General features: G+C 47.3%; 1 protein-coding gene across 1 annotated transcript in view; it reads left to right on the top strand.

Moving 5' to 3' along the window:
- Nucleotides 1–14643: 14643 nt before the first annotated feature.
- COL16A1 (collagen type XVI alpha 1 chain) overlaps nt 14644–16443 on the top strand; it is a 259550-nt gene continuing 257750 nt past the window's right edge. The window contains exon 1 of the mRNA XM_060258217.1: nt 14644–14769. The gene's annotated coding sequence lies outside the window, so the exon portion shown is untranslated. The remainder of the gene's footprint in view (nt 14770–16443) is intronic.

The following is a 16443-nucleotide window of genomic DNA, read 5'->3' as shown; positions in this document are numbered from 1 at the left end:
GTGTACCAAGGTGTAGGTGTACGAGTTTAAGAATTGGTTCCACCTCAGGACCCGCTGTGACACGATTTGTGGGGTCTGACGGTCAGGGGCGAGGAGGCCCAGGAGTGGCTTATGGTCCATGGTGATGGTGAAACGCCTACCGTATAAGTAATCGTTGAATTTGTGCACTCCCTCCATGATAGCCAAAGCCTCCTTATCTATCTGAGCATAGTTGCACTCAGCCGGGGTTAGAGTTCTTGAGTAACACACCACCGGAACCTCCCTCCCGTCCGGGTGTTGGTGCCCCAGGACTGCACCCACCCCGTACGGGGAAGCGTCGCAAGCCAAAATTAGCGGTAGGGCTTTGTCAAAATGGTGGGGCACCGCGTTCGAGACAAGGAGGTCTTTTACCGCCTGAAACGCAGCGGTTTGTCTCTTCCCCCAAACCCACGGGGCCTGTTTGTCTAGCAGCCTGTGGAGTGGTTCCGCTATGGCCGCTTTGTGGGGCAAGAACGAATGGTAGAAATTCAACAACCCCAAGAAACTTTGGAGCTCCGCCTTGCACGTGGGGGCAAGGGCTTGGACAATAGCTCTGGTCTTGTCTTCCGTCGGGTGGATCCCTGCTGCATCTATGGCAAACCCCAGGAACTCCACCCATGGTACACCCAGCAAGCATTTTTCTTTTTTGACTTTAAGCCCCGCCGCTTGGAAACCGCGGAGTACTTCTCTCAGGCGGCAGCTGAACTCCTCAGTGTCCGGGGCGGCGATTAAAACGTCATCAAAAAATGGTTGCACTCCGGGGATCCCTTTAAGGAGAGAGTCCATTATGCTCTGAAAGATCCCCGGAGCTACGCTAACCCCAAACTGTAGCCTCTGCACCCTGAAAGCCCCCCGGTGAGTCACGATGGTCTGAGCCTCGGCAGTCTTGGCGCCGACCGGTAATTGCTGGTACGCTTGTGCCAAATCCAGCTTCCCAAAAATTTTGGACCCTGCTAAGGCCGCCAGTACATGGCTGACCACTGGAACGGGGTAGGGGTTGGCTTGGAGTGCTTTGTTGATTGTGCACTTGTAATCTGCACAAATCCTCACGTCCCCATTAGGCTTTACCGGTGTGACTATGGGGTTTTCCCAGGCCGCATCGGACACTGGTTCTAAGACTCCCTGGGCTGTGAGGCAGTCCAGCTCCGCCTCGATCTTTGGCTTTAAGGCGAACGGGACCCGCCTCGCCTTGAGCCGGATCGGTCTGACCAGGGGATCGAGCGGCAGGGTGATGGGCGGCCCCTTGTAACTCCCCAGGGACCCATCGAAAATGGCTGGGAATTCCCGGCAGACGTCCTCAAAGCTACCCGCCTGCACTTGTTCTACCACCACTAACTGGATCCCTAGTGGTTGGAACCAGGCCAGCCCCAGTAAGGTGGTGAGCTGGCGCTTGACCACCAGAATGTCCAGAGGACCCCTGAATTTCCCTCTCTCCACCCGTACCCGGGCCCAGCCCACAATGTGTACAGGGGTTTTTTGGAAGTCCCTCAGAACAAAGTCAGCCGGCCTCAGTTGGAGGCGGCGGCGGGGGCACAGTTTCTTTAGGGTTTCCTCTGAAATTATGGAAATGGAGGAACCCAAGTCCACTTCCATGAGGCATGGGTTGCCCTCGATGAGGACCGTCAATTTGCCCTTGTCAGGGGCGGAGAGGGGCAAGTTCAATACCTGCAGGCTGGTTGACGCCGTTGTGTGAGCCTCGGTGGAGTCGTGATGCGCTGATGGTCGCCGATGGCTGCTCTTGGCCCGGCAAGCCCGAGCGATGTGGCCTATCTTCCCACAACTGCGGTAGTCCATGTTGTGGTAAGGACAGTCCCTCCTCTCGTGGGGGTTGCTGCAGCTGGCGCACTTGATGGAGGAGGGTCTCTCCGTCGCTCATTGCCTCGTGGGGGCTCTTGGGTCTGTTCCTTGTGGCCGCCGGAGCTGGAAAGCCTCTTCATCCTCCCAGTCGCCCGGCGCCATTTCTTCATGGTGGACTGCCTCTCCATGTGGGTGGCTGTATGCTTTTGTGGCCATCTCGAAGGCCGTTGCCTCATTGAAGGCTTGTTGGAGGGTGAGCTCTTCCTTGGCGAAAAGCTTTTGTTGCAGCCTTTCGTCACGGAGGCCCCAGACGAATCGGTCCCTTAGGGCCTCCTCCCGCTTGTCAAACTCGCAGTTCCCTGCGATCTGGCGGAGAGCAGCCAGGTAGACTGCAGCCATTTCCCTGGGCTTCTGATCCCTCTTGTGAAAGAGGAATCTGCGGGCAACAATGGACGGTTGGGGAGAGAAATGCCCTGTGAGGAGTCTGACGACCTCCCCGTATGTCCTCTCGGTGAGCTTCACTGGGGCAGAGAGACCTCGGGCAATCTCAAAGGTTGCCTCTCCGCAGACGCTCAACAGGACGTCCCTCATTCGGTTGTCGTCCGTGATCATGTTGGCCCGCAGGTAGCATTCGACCCGCTCGGTATAGGTCTCCCACCTCTTGGGGTGGTCTGGGTTGAACTCAGCAAGATGGCCCGTCGTTACACTAGAGTTCGCCATCGCGGCGGCAGGCGTCACAGTTTCTTGCGGTTCTGCTCCTTCCTCGTCTCCAGCCAGGTCAGCTGTTTTCCCTTGAGAAAGCCTTCCTAGCCAGATCCCATCCTCGTTGCCAGTGTAATGTACTCAGAGACGAGACGTGTTGAAGGCAACATGCTTTATTGGATTGTACATCACAGGAGTGAGCAACGCGGGCCGGGACCTGCTTTATATACACTTTATCCCGGAACAGCCCACTAACTGGCCAGTCCAATCCTGGCCAATCAAACTTCCCGCCACAGATCATGATTGGCGGGGTCCTTTTGCGCGCTTCGCTGGGCGACCTGGGGACTTCCCCAGGTCGCCTCTGCTGCATGGCCGCACGGTGCTTTATTTCAGCACAAGACGCTACACAGACAAAACTCTTGCCTGAGGTCTGCAAGAAGCAGTCAATACCTTATGCTGGTCTGCAGGCCTGACCCGAGTCCAAGGTTGCCAGCTCTGGTTTGGGAAATACCTGGAGAGTTGGGGAAGTAGAGCCTGGGGAGGTTGGGGTTTGAGGAGAGGAGGGACCTCAACAGGATCTAATGTCATAGAGTCTGCCTTCCAAAGCAGTGATTTGCTCCGGGGGAACTGATCTTGGTTGTTTGGTGATCCCTTGCAGTAACAGGAGATCTCCAGGTGCTACCTGGAGGCTGGCAATCCTTCCAGAGGCTTTAAGGTAATGGAGAACCTATACAGCTGTAACCTTTGAAGCTAAGAATCCTGCCTTATGCTAAGATCCGCTAGTGCATGTACAGAGGGAAGGAGAGCAGCATTTGCCATTTCATTTGGATCCCTTGCTCTGTCTGGTGCTGTGCTAAGAGTATGGAGGTGGACATTTTCTTTTTAATAAGTGGTTTATGACTTTTAATGCTGACAGAGAGATTCTCTGTACCAACAGACCTCCATTGTTCGGAGCATCCTGTTTTTAAAAGGAGCACCAGGAAGAGGGAAGGCAGTCTGTTGGTGAGCAGCTACCATGGCCGTCCCTGCCACTAGGCAAATTAGGTGATTGCCCAGGACACTGGCCTTCTGGAGGTGCCAAATTGGGCACCCCCCATGGGTTTCGGTGATGTCTGTGGGGGGGTGCCAGAAGTTAGCCTTGCCTAGGGTGCCAGGCAGTTTAGGGCTGGCCCTTGCAGCTACTCCTTCAGTGGTGCAAAAGGCAGTAAGCTGTCCTCATGTTAACCAGAAGCTGGATAGTGAGAGACACAGAGGTGTGGCCCCAGAACAGGGTGAGGAAGCTGGGAGCCCTGGCTCTCCCAGTGGGAAATTGCTGCAAAGGCCAGGTAGTGGCAACAGTTGAACACACAGAGAGAAAAACCTCTCCAGGTGTTAGGTGGCCTGTGTGAGGCAGCCACTGGGGCTCAGATACCTTGGAGGGCAGGGTGGGGTCAAGGCCTACAGATCAGAGCAGGAGTCTTCTACCAGAGAGCCCAAATCAGCCTACATCATTCTCCTGTCCTCCATTTCACCCTCACAACAACCTGTGAGGTAGGTTAGGCTGTGTGTGTGACTGGCCCCAGGTCACCCAGCAAGCTCCCATGGCAGAGCAGGGATTTGAACTCATATTTTTTTGATGTTCATTTCAATAGTTTGCTGGTCTGTTTGATGGGATTCAGCAGGTTGCTTCACTGTACTGCTTCCTGACAGTGCAATACAGCACAATGGACTTCTGGCACATGCGCATTCTCACACAGCTCAATTGAGTTCCACTAGCCCCCCATCCTTGCTGTGTAATTGCTCTGCTCAGCAGGCAATTGTTTAATTAGATGGCTCACAAATCATATAAATCAGTCATACATGCTGTGTTTCAATAAATTCCTACCTTTCGGGATTCATCTAAGGAATCCTTGATGATGCTAATGAGGAGTTTTGTCACATGATTGATCTGAGTTACTTACTGATTCATACAGGAAGTGTTCTCCATTGTATTATGGCCATATCCCGACAACTTCCTTTACAGTTGCTAATTATTTGGTTACTATAAAAATCCCAAACACAGACGTTTAATTCTTTTGGTTAGATGTAATTCGCTTCCAACAGCTGGATATACAGGAAGGCTTAAAAGTATTCCCTGGACTGAAAGAAATTGTTCTTGTCTTTCTGGAGCAATAGGGACCATCTCACATGTGCTGTTACACTGTCCTTTGTTTATAGTTTATTGTTTATTAAAGCTAGCTGTGATATGTTGAGATCTCTTGTCAACTCTGACAGTCCCTGCTCTAGTAATTACATTATTCTGAAACTTGTTTTCAAACAATGTGGGCTGGCTGGAAGTTGTTGCTAGATTTTTTGCATACGTTTTTAAAATGATCTCAGTATTTATTGTTTTATTGATTTGCTCTGTTTTTGTTTTATCCATAAACCCACCAACCTATGGTTGAAGGGATTTGTGAAGAAATGCATTTTTTTTCGCTGGGAAGTTTGAAATAGGCAACATCTCCTTTCTGCATTTTAAAAGATTTTTTCTCCTTTGGGCAGAGAATAGGCAGGGGAGGGGAAAGTCAGTTCAACTGCTTCCCAGATGTACCTCAGCTCACCTTCATACAAATGCTAATAGATCTATCAGGAGATATAATGGGTAAGTCAAGTGCTTCCCCTTCCCCAAGCAGGGAACAGAGAATTGAAGGAATAGAATGCTACAAGGTTTTCAGGAAGGAAATGCTCTGGAGAGCTTCTTTGACCTGGCATGACCTGGTTAGAGGATGGAGAAGCAGATATGATTTAAAAAAAACTCCTTGCAACCAGGAGGGGGTCTTTTTAACTTTGGATGCTGAAGCCATAAATGCACACAGACCTCTCCACTGACGACTCAGCCATTGGCCATGTGGTTCGCCTGGACAGCTGAAGGGAGCTTCAAGATTATGGAATTCTGTAGAGATCTAGAACTCCTAAGCTAAAGAACCTGTCCTATGTGTTAACATCTGATAGGGCATGTATAGAGAGGGGACAGAGGATCTGTGATTTGCCCTTTTCTTTTGTATCTTTTGCTCAATCAGGTTCTGTGCTAAAAGTATGCTTGTAAACATTTTATTTTTAATAAATACTTTATAACTGTTGATGCTGATGGTGAGGTACTGTACCACATAGACTTCCAACATCTCAGATATGCTTTTTTAGAAGAATACTAGGGGAAAACAGGCAAATGGCTATTTCTCCAGGGGCGCATAAGGCAGTAACCTGTCCCCATGGTGACCAGGCATTGGGTGGTGGGAAACATAGAGGCAAGGCCTCAGAACCTGAATGGCAAGCTGGGAGTCCTGACCCATCCAGTGGGTAATTCTGTACAAAGGTCAGGTGGTGGTGATGAGTTACCTGAGAGAAAGAGAGAGAGAGTCCTCTCCAGATGTTGAAAAAAACCTAGAAGGCAGGATGGAAAAGGGCCTGCAGACCAGAGCAGGCACATTCTGCCACAGGAATAAAAAAATAAAGATTTTTTTGTGTGATGTTAATGGCCGCCAATGGGTTTGAGTCAGTAAAGTCTTTGTGCATATATAGTTTTGCAAGCTTCTGATGCAAACTGGTGGCCACTGTGCTTTGGAACCATGTGTCACAACAAGTGTGTAAGGCACAACTTTACCATAGTTTACAGAAATTATACAACCCACCCCCTCCAGTGGGTCTCTGGGAGATGACTCTCCACTTACTGAGAGGTTTTTGTAAAAAAGAAAAGAAAAGTCAAGATGTTTGATAGTGAAAGTTCCCTATTAGGTGTAGGGATATGAATATGATTGATGGATTAGTTTGGAGGGCTTTTACTGTATCTTCAGATTATGCTGTTTTTGGATCAAGAACAATGTTATTTATTGTACTCTGAATATTTTATTATGTATTGTTATATTGTCTGCCAGCTGTTTTGTGTTTTGATGAATTAGGATGTCATTTTTAAAATGATGAACAAATAGGAGGAGGAAGATAAAGATGGCAAGTCGATGCAAAATCCTGTTGCTGTTTTAATCCCATTGCACTTACAATGCACAGCAACACTTTGCATCTGAGTCATCCTGTGTGAGCCAGTTCTGTACTCTTGAACGGGAACCTGATGGACTATTCACTCAACTGCAAGGGAAGGAAAGAAGCCCTTGAGGCACTACAAAAGGATTTTAGCACCTTCCTTTTCTCTGCCCAGCATCAACCTGAGCCCAGGCCAGGGCTACCTTTTGGACACCACAATACAACTATGGAATGGACACACAAACTTTTTAGCTACCATCCAGAGCACATCACACGAACCAGATTCTACAGCTAAGAGGCTTTTCCAAGTGCTCAACATATTCCTGGTTATGTTAGCAGTCAATCGACAAGTACTGGAATCAGTTTGGGCATGGTCCTTCTGTACCTCTGCCCTCTCTCTCTCTGCATTTTTTCCAGGGGTGGAGTTAGTGTGTTTGTTCCAGACATGCCTTAATAATCAGAAGTTTACAGCAAGGATACTATCATTATTGGTAGCATCATTGATGGCATTGTTCCAGTTCACCAGGCAAGGACTCCTCCCTCAAGATTTTGTACAAAGTGAAGAAATGGGTTGTCAAAGTACTTGGGAATAACCTATTACTGAGAAGGCCCTGAAGAAGATGTGATGGAAGATTACAGCCTCCATCTCCCAGTTAAAATTACTCTGTCTCTTCCTTGCTTGCAAAGGCCAGATTACTTACCAGCATTAATAGACTGACTACCTCTGAAACATTTGGTCAGACATCTGTTTCTGCAACAAACTCACAATTAGCTATCTGTAACTGGCTTTTCCCCTCAGGGAGAGCCCAAAGAGGCTTACAACATTTTCCTCCCCCTTTGTCCTCTCAACAACCACCCTGTGAAGCGGGCTACACCAGCACTTCCCAACCTGTGGGTTCCAACCAACGTTCCCTCTAAGCTGCAGCGTCTTGTGAGCAAAAATTCTACTTTGTGAGCTACTGGCCTTAAAGTTGTGAGCTGCTGCATAAATTATTGTGCTCTGGGGCCATTTTTTCTGAGCTAAGATAAAAATGTGTGAGCTGGAGCGTAAAAATCTGTGAGCTAGCTCACGCTAACTCAGCTTAGAGGGAACACTGGTCCCAACCCCAAAAGTGAGTTGTGAAGGCAGGCTTTTGAAGTTTTATTAGTTTGTACATGCGGTATTTTTTAAAAAAGTGGGATATCATACCAAGTAAATTTAGCCTTGAGGGATACCATTTGCTCAATGGGTTAGACTGAGAGAGAATGTGTGGCTCAAGATCACTCAGCAATCTTGGCAGAGACAGAATTCAAAACCGGCATCTCCCTACTCCAACACTCTGGACACGGTACCACATTGGCTCTCAAGAACCAGTGCTTGCTCTTCCTCATTGTCCCAACAGGCAGTGCTACTACAACTGATTCACCTATTCAGCCCTCAAGGCAATCAATACCCTGGCCAGCCAACATGTCCTCCTGCTCTCCGCATAGGAGAGTCAGACTTTGCAAGACAAAAAAATGGGCAGAAATTGATATTTGAAAAAATAGCAGGATTCAGAAGCCAGTGGAAGAGCATTTCAGTCTCCCAGGACATTTTGCTGATGACCTTAAAGTAACAACACTTCAGAAAAAGGACTTCAAAGTGAAGTGCCAGCGCAAAAGTTTTGAACTAGGCTTTATCAGCAATTTTGATTCTGTTGCATTCACATTTATCCAGGACCAAGGACGTCTTTCACTTTTCTGGTGTTAAATTAGCATAGCGTAGCTACAAAAATAGTATTATCACCAATTACTGCTGAATTACTGAACATGACACTGTATAATTTTAGATTCTGCAGACCTCCTGCTGCCTTTTATGTTTCATGCCTACTGTTAACATCCCCCCCACATGTGATAAGCAGGGGACCTGTGAAGACTCACGGGGAGGGGGCTGCTTCCTTAGTTTTATCTCCTCCTTACCTTCGACTTTCCCTCCTGTCTTTCGCCCCCTCCTCCTTACAGTCTCAACAGCTGCTCTATTTTCTATGTTCCTTTCTTTTGGTCCCACCTACATTTTCTGTTTCATTCTCAACCAGGCTGCCTCTTTCCCTCCCTCCTGGAACTCCCTCCCATCTCTTTCCCCTCCCATCCTCTTCTCCTGGACCGCTTACCTCTTGGACTGGGAATCAGTACTGGGCATGCTTTAAGATTGTTACAGCACTCTGAAATGCCACTCAAATGGTAGATATTTCCTACGTCTGTGCATGTACAGACAACACTGTTCACTTTGGGTGGGTGAATGTTTCAATCCCTTCCAATTATTTCATTTTTTCAGATTCTTCTGCAAATCTTTGGGTTCCCCCAGGTCCGTAGAGACATATTCCTTATACCTACTAGGCCTTATTGTCAATTCTGATGTTTCAATAACGAGACCTTCTTGATAAAAAAAGTTTCTAGTTTATTGTAACATGTTGCAAGACTGTAGAAACAGATTGAGAGACTGGCGAGCATGCACAAAGAGCAAACATTTAAGGTATACATCAAAGGGATTCCTGAGGGAGGGGGCACTCTATGCAGGGCATTCACACATTGTTATTGTTTTATCATTCTCAAGCACCGGCTGGCCTTGGGCGCTTTCTTAGCACCGGCTATCTCTGAGAAGGCACCACAATCTTGTTCCCATATTCTCAGTTCCAAGCATTGCTACATAACAAAGGAGGGGAGGGGGGAAGGAGAGCTTGAGCTAGCAGCATCTGAATACAGAGTGGTTTTACCCAGGATCCTTTTCCTGAACCAAAGTTTAGCACTAAACTACTCAGACATTATAGCAAACTTGACACTTATTGTGTGGATTTTTTGATCCACATGGTGGAGCCCAGTTTGAAATTAGGTATCGATATCCCTGTCCTTCTGATGGAGGACAACTAATGAAATGGCTGCTAGTTTATGCCCAAACAAGTATTTCCAGAAGTGGAAACAGTTGCCACAATATGCCAGTTTTACATGCAATCTGCAAAACTTTCAGATCTGCATTATATTGTTTGACTATACCAACTTACAAAGTGCAACAGCAATTTTGATTTGCATTGTCAAAATCACACAGTTGCCCATGTCGATAAACTTCCCAAACATACGTTCCCAGACTTCAAAAAGGTAAAAACATCCTTCAGATTAGACTAGTTCTACACATCTTTTGTTGCAAACTTCTAGCAACATCACATAGCTTCTAGCACAGCTTGCGTTAAAACTTCAACTCTTTGGAAAATGGCCTTTAAAAAACCCTCCTTTTTGAATCCAGGGCTCTGGGGCTGCAAACAGCCTCTTAACTCCAACACACACATCTCTCCCTGAATATTGACAACAGCGATTCTGTTTTGTTTCTGGCTCCGACTTCAGGCCTGTGCATCACTTAACGCATACTGTGATGTGTGAGCCAGAGTTATAGTCAGCTCCCTTCTCCATTACCATGTTGGCTGGGCAGGCCTATGAGGAAAAAGAAGCATTAACAGCAGCTATTTTGGTCCCCCAAAATGGGCTGCAGCTGCCTGCTCTGACTGTTTCATTTTACATATATATTTTCCTTCTTTACTTATTTGCTTTGCTGGTCTGCCTTCTCATGTCTGCTGAAGGCAGAAAGCTGCCATTTTAAAATACAGGACAACAGAGCAGTCTAAAGACGTTGAAAAGGTGGCTGATGCAGGTGACATCAGGAAAGCCATCAGTAGAGTGGTTCTAGTGCAGCTTGAGGGAAGATCTGGATCCAAGGCCTTGTATGACCATGAAGCTCCCCAGATCACCCTGGGCCAATCTCTTTCTCTCAACCTAGACTTCCCCACAGGATGGTGGTGAGCATAAAATAAGGGAAAGAAAAAACTATAACTGCTGCTCCAAGCTGCTTCGACAAAGCAAATGTCTCCACTTCTTATGAACCTCACAGGCTGCTGGAGCGTTTCGGAGAACACAGGATAAAATGCTTTCAAGTATATAAATCAATAAGCAGATGTTCCGTTTGAGATGTCCTTGAACTGGCCAACCAGCTAATGGAACCTGAGCCTCCTTCATCCCACACCAGCCCCAACTCCTCTGCCTCACTTCAGATTTTTCCACAGAACTGTGGGCTAATTTCCTTTGGCTCCAAACACGAGCGCCACTCTGTTAATGTGGCTAAGAAACCAAACCGCAGGCACTCTGGACAGCTAACTGTACAGCAAGGCACTTTGGTTTGGCAAAGAGAGGCCCCATTCAGAGATTAGGCCTCTCTTTCTTAGCATTTGCGGTTGGGGGAGAGACATAAAGAAACCAGCGAAGCAGGCCCAGTGAATACGTTGCAGCTTCCACAGGGAAGCTGTGCAAAGTCTCCACATACTCTGTCAATGATTTTTTTCTGTCTCACCCCAAATGCTACTTCTCTTCTCCCCAAAAAAGCTGTACAGTGGTGTGGAGGAGGTCTGGGAATTTGGGAGTGGGCCACTCTGGCTGTTGCCCTGACCTGGGTGACCAGGCAAGTCTTAAGGATGCCAGCTTCCTGGTTGGACCTGGGGCTCCTCCAGAATTACAGTTTATTTCCAGACTAAGAAATCAGTTCCCCTGGAGAAAATGGATGCTGTGGAGGGTGGGATCTGCAGCATTGCATCTCACTGAGGTCCTTGTACTCCCCAGGCTAGGCATTTGCCTAGGGTGCTGGACTAGGGGGTGCCAAATTGGGCCCTCTCCCCAAGCTCTAGGCAAATGCCCTGGCCACCGACCACTGCCTTCCTCCATGGCGGCAGTGCGCTGCCCTCTACCACCCTCACCCTTCTGCTCCCCCCAGGAACACACGTGGCAAAGTAGGGTGGGGAGGGTGCCTGGGTGGCTCCCAGCCTGTTTTGCAGCGCTCTCTTTATTGTTTTGTCGAATAAGTGGCGGAGCTCATTAGCATAACTCATTAGCATATGCTCTCCCCCCCCAAGCCAAAAGCAACCTGCTGCAAGAAAGGGGAATCTTGGGCAAGTGAGGCCTGCTTGGGCTGGCTAGAGATCAGGCCAGCCCAAGCAGGCCTCACTCACCTGGGGCTCTCCTAATGCCCCCCCCCCCAGTCAAAAGACCAGCAAGTCACCTGCCGCCCAAAATCACATAAAAAGTGGAGAAAGGGTGGCGTGGGTTTCTCCGGGGGTTAATGAGGGCTGCTGGGGGCGTGGCAAAGCCCCTGTTGGCTGGCTATCCGCTCTCCTAATCCAGGGATTGTTACGCAGCTGCACCTACTATTCAATGGACAAGACAGATGGGGAGGAAGAGGGGGAACCGTCAGAAAGGTTCAGGAACTGTGCTCCTGGGAGCTCCTACTTAATCTGAGACTGTGATCTTTCCGGTGTGGTACAATCTTTAGGGAAAGATACACACTCAAGGTCACTTTGGGCACCACATGGAGGGGAAAATACACATTTTTTATGGTCCTGCCCACATTGGTGCCATTTTCCCTGCAACAACCATTTCCCTTTCTGTTAGAAGGCTTTTCCTGGTTTCCTGCCCCCCCCCCCCCAAGTGGTTGACAGGTTGGCGTGGTGTAAAATTTTATACAAATCTTCTGCAGCAATGTAGCTTTTTTCTTTTTGAAACAGTGCCTTTGCCCTTTTGATTCTGGAGTTGTAACAGGAAATGTGCCTTAAAACTGCAATAAAAAGGACTAGAAACGTAATTGGTTTTGTTTGTTTTTTTAAATGGAAACTGGGAATTGGGGTATTGCAGTAGATCATTTGACTAATACTCTAGTGATGTCATTGGACGGTGAAAAGCGCCATCAAATTGCAGCAGATTTATAGTGACCCCCCCCCCCCGGGTTTTGGAGGCAAGAGACAATTGGAAGTGGTTTGCCATTGCCTGCCTCTGTGTAGCTACTGTGGACTTCCTTGGTGGTCTCCCATACAAGTTGTAACCATGGCCAGGCCTGCTTAGCTTCCAAGATCAGGGCAGACTGGGCTATCAAAGTCAGGATGATCTGTCAATTGCCATTAAAAAAAAGTCCTGTGGTGAAGTAGAGGGAAAAAGGTGGCTGATGGGGGACAGGCAATAAAAATGATGGGAAAACTTCCATATGGATGCTGTTTCCACTGTAAACACCTCTGTGTTCACAGCAGCATTGACAGCTGCACAAAAAAATCATCTCCATGTGGAAGCAGACTGGTTTTGCTTCTGCCTGGTAGCCATTTGTGCTCAGAAGTCAAAGACTGGTTGTTCCTTATTAAATAAGCTACGTTTGTACTGTTAGCTTTTGCAGCTGCTTTTGCAACTGTGTAGTCAGCAGACTGAATCTTCTTTGTGCCTGGAGAAGATAGCACATGTTCCTGGAACACAGGGAATGACATTTGTTACTTACCTTTGCACCTGCATTGTTGGATTCATTGTTTAAACAACCAACATTAGATATAATTCCTGCTTTTTTATCTGCAAAGTTAGTGCTGTGTGTTGTGAGTGGATTTTAAGATTCATTGCCTAGGCTCAAGGATGCACACTACTTGTGTGGCCAACCAATGTGAAAGAAGAAAAACCAGTACTTTTAAAAATCCTGGCATCTCACCCAGTTTGGCTGCCTTTTTTTGTAGTTGTCAAGGTCAAATGCCAAAACAGTAATATTGCATTGAAAACCATGTAAAAGTTTTAAAAATAAATTGGTGTTTCTTTTGCAGAGTTGGGAATATCTACATTTCCCATAAGACCATGCAAGAACATGTATATTTGAATTTATCTAGATCTGGACTGCTCAACAGACAATGATGGATACCAAGAAATGTCATGAAAAGGCACATGGAAACTTCAGAGTAGTAAGTCTCAACTCAAAAATGTGGCAGATGCAGTAGGGGAGGCAGCAGCTACAGCAAAGTAGTATATAATTGTGCATGCACAGTCATGTTTTTCTCCCACAATTTGAAATGCTTGAGCTATCCAGATGCCAACAAATAGGGTGCCGAGTGTTCAAATCCCATGATTGTCATGCCTGCAAGTAGGGAGCCAACCAAACTGTCAAGTAATCAAGCTTCCCTGACTTTGGCTGTTATTGCAGTGGGGAGATCACTAGTTCAGATCCACTGTGTCCATGAACAGCCACGTACACCTCTGAGGGTGCACACACAACTTCATCATCTGGCAATAGTGCCAGTCAGTCAGCTGTTCAACAAGGAGGGAAAGGGGACAAAGTCTAGTCTTCTGTTCTTTGCCAATGAATGAATGGGATGGCACATACAATTCTGACTCTGGGATCAGTTTCAGGGTTCAGCATTCCTTTGTGTTCACAATTCCCCATCCAGCTTGGGAATGCCTATTCTGAGTGAGAGGGAGACTGCCTGGGCCAATGTCACCTTCAGCTTCCTAGCGGAGCAGGAGTTTGAAGGGAATTGGGTATGTCTAAGCACTCTATGATACTGCTTTCCAGGTGAAGGAAACACAGAAATGACCAGAGCTCTGCTTGAAACCCTTGCTATTTGGGCATGGTAAGCTCTTTCCCCTCCTTCATATCTGGAAGAAGATGCCACTTGTCAGTTATTCCCACTCAGCCTCGCTCTCTGCGGCTAAAGTGTGCTACTGAGAAGCAAGGCAACGTGGCTGCCAGTAGAATTCCAACACATCCTGAACTTGGATCCCATCTGCAGTTTTAACTGCTTGGCCTCGAAATCTCATTAAGATGTGTCAGACATTAGGAAGGAGAGATGTGTATGTGTTTCGAAAGAAATTTTTTTTTACAGGCCCTGAACGATAGAGAGGAGCAGGATGCGACTTTCCCTGCCTGGAGGCCTTTGTTCATGTCCCAGCTGGGCTTGATTAAGCTCTTTTGGCATTCCGGCACGTTTAGGAGTGCTTCCCTTCCAGCTCTGAGGCCTGGCGGAGTAACAGCTCTTCGTCACCAAGTCGGCTGTGGGCTCATAGAGAGAAAAAGAGAAAAAAATGTTTCTTCATTTTTCCACCTCAGGAGGGAAAGGCTGAGAGAGAGAGGCGCCTAAAGGAGAAGCTTGTTGGCTTCTAAGATGTCAAGATCTCCGTAAGGACCTCTGTCAAGCTTACTCTACAAACAAGGTTAGAAATGTGCCCCCCCCCAGCACCCCAGTCCCCTACTTTCTCTCTGTCTCACACACAGACACACCGGGGAGGGGAGGAGGTAGTGGTGGAGTAAAGTTTCAAACAACAGAAAAGTTGGAGCAGATGGTTGCCAGATTTCGGCAATGATGTGGGCTGGAGACTCGCTTCCTCACGTGGGGGTGGGTGGGGGGAATCCGATTTCCAGCCTCTTCCCTTGTTAGAAGCATGGCCAGCTGTGTTTAGCACCTCCAGCAGGTAAGGAAACTAACTCTCCCCTGCCAGCTCCACCTGATTGTGAGCAAACTCTTAACATCTGCCTGCAGTGCAGAGAGGGCTTCTGATTTACTTCTCCCGGAGCTCAGTGGCTCCAGCAAAGAAGGATGCTATTTTAGGCAAGGTAGAAAGGGGGTCCACTGGAAAGTGTCTGCCGAGGCAAATGCCTCAGGCCAAGCGAACAGAGGGAAGCGATTAGCTGAGGCTTTCTGCAAGTCCTCTTTGCTGCCACTGTGGGTCTTCTGTCTTCTTGCCTTTGCTGACTCCTTGGAGATATTGGCTTGGGGTTTCTCCCTGTGGTCCCAGCCTGGACAGTGATGCTTCGGTGTGACTTTGTTTAGACTTTGGGGACACTCTGTGGGATGTGTGTGTGTGAAAATATTGTAGAAAGCTCTTGGAAAAGTGGAAGGAGCAAAGATGGGGGCATTGTAAGGCACGGAGCACCTTTTCATAAATCCAGATATGTCTTGAGAACAGTTTCAGGAGGGTAGCTGTGTTGGTCTGTAGTAGAAGGGCAAAATTTAAGTCCAGCAGCAACTTAAAGACCAACAAGCTTTTGAGAGTCAGAGTTCTTTGATCTGATAAAGGGAGCTTTTACTCTTGTAAGTTTCGACCTTGGAAATCTTGTTGGTTTTTAAGTGCTACTGGACTTAAATTTTGCCCTTCTACTACAGACCAACACAGCTACCCTCCTGAAACTGTTCTCAAGACATGGGACCTGTTCCTATTTATCTAAGGCTGAAGGAACAGAGACAAAAATATGTCTGTCTTTTCCCCAGTTTAATTCAACACATCAGCTGGATTTCAGATCAAACAGGATCATTAATTTATCTTGCCCAACAGTATGCTGCAACTTTTTCTAAAAAATAAAAAAAGTTTAATCACCATATTCTAGGCTTGAGGACAAATTTTTGCCACCCAACACATTAATAATAATAGTAATTAGTTATGTATAATAATAGTAGTAATTAGTTATGTATTAATAATAATAATTAGTAATGCTTGAACTTTTACAGGGAAGTATTTGCCCCCAGAACATGCAGCTTGGGTCACTTGCTGAAGTCATTCAGATCAAAGTGCTCAGCAGATGGTAAACTTTGTGACCTTATGGGCACTTTCCAATCTTACCATTTATCTATCCATTTGTGCTCAGGGTGGCATCTGTGATTCTCCCTCACCCCTTTTGTCTTCACAGCAATCCTATAAAGTAGGTTTAAGCTGGGAGTGACTGGCTCAGGTTGCTGAGTGAGATTCAGGGGTGTGTGGGGATTTGAATCCAGGTTGCCTAGGTTTTAGCCCAGGGCTCTAAGCCCTGCAGTATAATAGCTGTCTTGAGTGTTAGAACACACTGCACCTGTGCAGCCTTCAGCACCACAAGTTTTGATGATTGGAGACTAGATGGGAGATCACTCTGATCCCCTGCAACTTGTCTTTGAAACTGTCTGTAACAGTTAACTTAATACAATGAGTGTGGAGCTTGTGGATGAAGGGAGACCTGCACAATTTCCCTTTATGCATTTTGCAACACAGGAATAGGCCAGGATCTCACTCTTGGGTCTTTATTGTCATGGCCTGATGTAGGCACAATGCTGCCAAATTGCCCCACACAGCAGCCCCTTTCCTTTTAATTGTGGGATTTGTTTAGGTTAGCAGGAC

The sequence above is a fragment of the Heteronotia binoei genome, chromosome 17, assembly GCF_032191835.1.
Source record: "Heteronotia binoei isolate CCM8104 ecotype False Entrance Well chromosome 17, APGP_CSIRO_Hbin_v1, whole genome shotgun sequence".
Classification (NCBI taxonomy): Eukaryota; Metazoa; Chordata; class Lepidosauria; order Squamata; family Gekkonidae; genus Heteronotia; species Heteronotia binoei.
Note: the sequence above shows the minus strand (reverse complement) of the source record. Positions and strands in the feature narration are given on the sequence as shown.